Here is a 6,000-nt window from a genome sequence, read left to right on the forward strand (position 1 = left end):
TAAATGTAAAAAAAAAAGTGAGTTAACAAAATATTTAACACTTAAAAACATAACACTTAAATGTTAAGAAAATGAGTTAACAAAATATTTTTAATATTTTTTTCAAAGCATGGCTCCTCTTTTACCCCATATATATATATATATATATATATATAATTGTTTAAAATTGAATGACTTTAAGTTATTGGAGGGGGGCAGAGGGGGAGAGTATATATATATAATTTTTTAAAATTGAATGACTTTAAGTTATTGGAGGGGGAGCCGGAGGGGGAGAGTAGGGGGAGGTAGGAGAGGTGGTAGAGGAGAGGGATCTTCAAAAGGAGTAGGAGGAGGAGGAGGAGGTGGTCGTGGTTGGAGAGGAGGTGGTGGTCATGGTAGAGGGGAGGGGAGGTGAGACTGGAGGGGGAGGAGGGGTAGGTGCGAGGGGGAAGTAGTGTTGCAAAAGGAGTGGTGGTGGGAAAGGGGGTGGTCAGGGAGGAGGAGGTTGGGGAGGGGAGGAGGGACATGTGGGAGAGGAGGATGAAGGGGTGGGGGTGGTGATAGAGGTGGGAGAGAAGGAGGTGGGGAAAGGGCCAAGGGAGGAGGAGTTGGCAACGGGGCAGCAAAGGGGATGGAAGAGGAAGTGGTGTTGGTGGAGGTGCAAGTAGAGAAGAGGAGAGGTGAAGGGGGGGAGAGATATAGGGGGTGGGAGAGGAGGGAAGGGAAGAGAGTAGGGTGGAGGAGGAGGAGGAGGAGTGGGGTGTGAGCTAGGGGGTGGGGGGGGAAGGGGGGAAGGAGTGGGGTGTGAGCTAGGTGATCCAGGTGGATGTTGGTGGCCACCCACCTATCCCATTTGGACCCCCACAACTGTCTCTTTCAGCTTTTTCAGTTTCCTAAATTGTAGCACAGTTTACTATTTTTAGCAGTTTTTCGGGTCGTGAACTTCCAAAGCCATTTTGAGGCCCTAAATGATGTTTTTTGGGAAATCTCCCAAAGTGGTAGTACTCGAATAGATCTTTTTAACGAGATATTGTACGCGTCAAGCGGAGATCGTATGCCAAAGTTATGACTCCGGTAAATTGATGTACCAATTTACCCAAACGGGGCCCACAATTTGGCGTTTCATCTTCTAGGGTTAGGTTTCGGAATGTGAAAGGTTTTCCATTGTTTCTCAACAATAAATAGGCCTTCGAGCCTCATTGTAACACAGTTCAGAGGCATGTAGCCACCACATCTCTCCTCAGAGATAAGCTACCATCGCCCTAGCTAGTTTATTTCCATTGCCGTTTGTAAGCATATTTCAGTATTTTACATTAATGAAATGAAGTATTATTTCCACTGCATATCTGTGTTTATGGTTATCTCTGTAATTTGCTGCATTCTTGTTTAAATCCAGATCAGTGGTATCAGAGCGATCTGTTTTTTCTCTGTTTTTCTTTGCATGTCCCCAACGAGGTCGGGATATAAGGAGTTAGGGCTTGAACTGGTCGAACCTTTGCAAGACCAGCCTCGCAAATCTTGAGGGCCTCCCATGGCGGATGAGAAGAAAGACGAGGGGGCAGGAGATCCTATCAAAATCTTGCTCGAAGAAGCCCTCGAGCGACAAAGGAACACAATGACGGATAGCTTTGTGCATATCCTTCAGCGGCTACCCAGAGGCGACGCATCGACTTCCAACAGTTACTCTGGAAACGCCACATTGTTTAAGATACAAGTTAATTTTGAAATCTCCATCTTCGAGGGTAAAATAGGCGCAGATGCCGTAGATAAATGGTTAAATTTGCTAGATGGGTATTTTTCTGTTCATGAATTTTAAAATCAGGAAAAGATTGTTTTTGCTCTTCTCAAAGCAGCCCCCCACGTCAAGGACTGGTGGGAAACCTACTGCGAGCAAAAGGATGAAAGTATAGGCTCACTATTTTCAGCTGCACCCACTTGGAATGACTTCCGGGATGCCATCAAGGAGCAGTACTACCCTGTCGGAAGCTATGAGGACAAATACATCAAATGGACCACACTGCACACAGTTGGGTATCAAAGATTCTGAGCTACATCTGGTACTCAAATACTGCGGCTGCCTACACAGATACATCCAGGAAGAGATGGGGCTCTTGAACATCTCCTCACTCGGCACAACATACCGATACGCTGTCAAAATTGAGCAAAAGTTTAAACAGAAGAAGCAAGACTTTGGATCTGCAAATCCGAAGCTGAAAGGACAAAGCCAAGGTGGGGTGACCCAAGACAACCTATTGAAGACGCAAGAAAAGAACAACACCACAAAGCCGAAGAAGGACACAGGAAAGTGGTGTGAGTTCCACAAGAGTCCCACTCATAACACAAGTGAGTGTCGGACCAAGCAGTCGCTGGTGGCTGAGTTGAAGGCTTTCGAATCAGATGCATGTTCTGACCCTGAGACAGAACTTGACAAGGGGAATGGCAAAGGGAAGAAGATCATTGATGTGGATCCCAACGCCACTGTTGCCACTACCAAGATCCAGAAGAATAAACCTATAGATCCAGAAGAGGGGGAGCGTCTTTTCCACTCACAGATGTGGGTGAAGGGTTCGCCGCTGCAATTCATTGTCGACAGTGGCAGCCAAAAGAACCTCATTTCAGCAGAGGTCGTGAAGCGGTTGGGCCTACCGACTACACCGCACCCGCAGCCGTACAGTATCGGGTGGCTTCACGAAGGACGAGATCTGAAAGTTCGCCAACAGTGTCGCCTTCCCTACAGCATCAAACCCTTCACAGACGAGGTATTGTGTGATGTTACACCTCTGGATGTTTGTGATGTATTATTAGGCCAGCCATACTTGTGGAGGCAACATGCTGTGTATGAGTCCAGGCCTCGTGTTGTCATTATTTCTTTGAATAATTCATTATACAGGATACCGGAGGTAGCCCCACCTACCGCCACATCTTTGATCACTGCTAAGAAAGGCAGCAAGCTCATCTCCCAGACCAGGAAATTCATCTGTCTGGTTCACTCCCAAAGTAAGGGGAAGATTGCCATCACATCCATGACCCCCGCGAAGGGTTCCTCCATGCAGCAGCAGCAGCAAAGGGATACAGTCATGACAAGACACAGGAACAACTTCTCCTCACCCACAGGGGTACCACACAAGTTTCAGGTGGGCGACAAAGTTTGGTTACATCTACAGAGAGAACGCCTTACCAGAACCCATCAGAAACTCAGGCAACTCTGACATGGTCCTTACACCAGTACCAAGGCTATGGGCAACAATGCTTTGAAGCACAGCATTCCTCCATTCCTTGGCTTGCGCCGAGTGTTCAATGTGGACCATCGTCGACCATGCTTCCCACCATTTCTGGACACATCAGAGATTGCAGAACAGCTCACCAGAGACCCAAATCAGCAGAAGCTTCCTCATCTCAGGGATGAACTCAATGCAATGGGGACCATTGCTTCCTAAGGGGGGAGGAATGATCCAGGTGGATGTTGGTGGCCACCCACCTATCCCATTTGGACCCCCACAACTGTCTCTTTCAGCTTTTTCAGTTTCCTAAATTGTAGCACAGTTTACTATTTTTAGCAGTTTTTCGGGTCCTGAACTTCCGGAGCCGTTTTGAGGCCCTAAATGACGTTTTTTGGGAAATCTGGGGACCCATGATTGATGTTGCCTCCCAAAGTGGTAGTACTTGGATAGATCTTTCTAACGAGCTATTGTACGCGTCAAACGGAGATCATATGCCAAAGTTACGACCCTGGGAAATTGATGTACCAATTTACCTAAACGGGGCCCACAATTTGGCGTTTCATCTTCTAGGGTTAGGTTTCAGGATGTGAAAGGTTTTCCATTGTTTCTCAACAATAAATAGGTCTTCTAGCCTCATTGTAACACAGTTCAGAGGCATGTAGCCACCACATCTCTCCTCAGAGATAAGCTACCATTGCCCTAGCTAGTTTATTTCCATTGCCATTTGTAAGCATATTTCAGTATTTTACATTAATGAAATGAAGTATTATTTCCACTGCATATCTGTGTTTATGGTTATCTCTGTAATTTATTGCATTCTTGTTTAAATCCGGATCACTAAGGGGTGGTGCGTGAGGAGGAGGGGGTGGAAGAGGCAGAGGGGGTGGAAGAGGAAGAGGAGGTGGTGTGGGAGGAGAAGGTGGAGATTGAGGAGAGGATGTGGGAGAGGTCAGGAGGAGCAGGTGGACGTGATGGTGGTGGTGCAGAGTGGAGGAGATAGAGGCCGAGGAGAGGGGGTGTAGGGTCGAGGTGGGAGTGGGGGATGAGAAGGAGATGGAAGGTGGTAAAGGAGAGGAGAGGGTGTGGGAGGAGGAGAGGTGAGAAGAGATGAAGAGGACGCATGGGAGGAGGAGAGGTGAGAAGAGATGAAGAGGACACATGGGAGGAGGAGGGAGATGTGGTGGTGGTGGTGGTGAAGGTAGAGGAGAGGAGGAGGTGGAGGAGGCAAAGGAGTTGGGAGAGCTGTGGAGTAGGAGGAAGGGGAGGGGGTTGTGGAAGAGGAGGAGGAGTGGGACATGGGCTAGGGGGAGGTGGTGGAGGTCAAGGAGAGGAGGTGGGAGAGGGTGATGAGGAGGAAGAGGAGGTGGTGGTGGGGAGAGAAGGAGGTGGAGGTCGAAGAGGTGGGAGAGGTGATGATGAGGAGGAGGAGGAGGACGGGTGGGAGAGGTGGAGGTTGAGGAAAGGAGGTGGGAGAAGTGATGATGATGATGAGGAGGTGGTGGGAGAGGAGGAGGAGGTCGAGGTCGAGGTGGTGGGAGAGGTGATGATCAGGAGGAGGAGGAGGATGGGATGGGACAGGTGGAAGTCGAGGAAAGGAGGTGGGAGAAGTGATGATGATGAGGAGGAGGTGGTGGGAGAGGAGAGGAAGAGAAGGAGGAGGCGGGGAAGGGGGAGAAGGAGTATGATTGGGAGGTGGTGTGGGAGAGGAGGGGCAGGTGGTCTAGGAGGAGGTGGGAGAGGTGGAGGTGGAGGTAAGGAGAGGGGGCAGAGGGGGGAAGCAGTAGGAGGAGGGGGTTGTGGGAGAGGAGTAGGAGGAGGAGGAGGTGTGAGAGGTGATGGGGAGGAGAAGCAGGAGGTGGTGGTGGGGAGAAGAGGAGGTGGAGGTCGAGGAGAGGTGCGAGAGGGGATGATAAGGAAGATGAGATGGGAGAGGGGGGAATCAGGGACAAGAAGGAGGTGGTGGTGGTAGTGGGAGAGGAGAAGGTGAAGGTCTGTAGAAATTCCCACTATAGATCTACTTCTAAAACACACTCGCGGAAGCTTAATCGATTTTGAGTAAGATCAAATAGAACACATATAACTGAGAATGAGAAAGCAATCAAAATGAACATAGATGAATACTCTAGGGAAAGCCTCAGCTAAAAACCTTGATCTCTTTATTATCATACAAGTGGAAATATGTCTGGATTACACAAAGCTTTAGCTCACAAGCTATCCAGCTCTCAGTACAATCCCTCTGCTGCTCATAGACAATCAAAGGCTTCTCACAAACCTTCTCCTTTTCCCTCCAAGCCTTCTATTTCCTTACGTAGTTTCGCCTGGGGTCTAATGCTGCCACCTGTTTGAATTCACCTCTCACACTGCTCACTAAAATATGAAATAACTGCGCAATCATAAAGGAGATAATTCCTTCTTCATGGATGAGTTTCCTATATAGGAAAAATCCTCCAACTAATAGTACATTGTCCCTTCCTCTGAATCTCAACTGGGTCTCTGACTGAACTGACATGCATGAGTTATTTATGAGAGAATATTCAGTTATCTGAAGTGTAACAGTTACATGCATGTATGCATTAACTAATTGAACTCACAATTAGTTCAACAAACTATTTGAACTAATCTAATTGGACTTAACTCAGTTAACTGAGCTAACTAATTACAACTCAAATTACAACTCATCCTTATCTCTTTAACTGAGGGATAAATTCTCGAATCAATGGAGAAACTGTTGCATGTCTTCACATAGACTTCATGTTTGATTTTCTACAACTAATTAACTCAAGATGAATTAATTAATTAT

Source organism: Pinus tabuliformis, chromosome 8 (genome assembly GCF_031772625.1).
Source record: "Pinus tabuliformis cultivar Carrire ecotype Pingquan chromosome 8, CPIR1, whole genome shotgun sequence".
NCBI lineage: Eukaryota > Viridiplantae > Streptophyta > Pinopsida > Pinales > Pinaceae > Pinus > Pinus tabuliformis.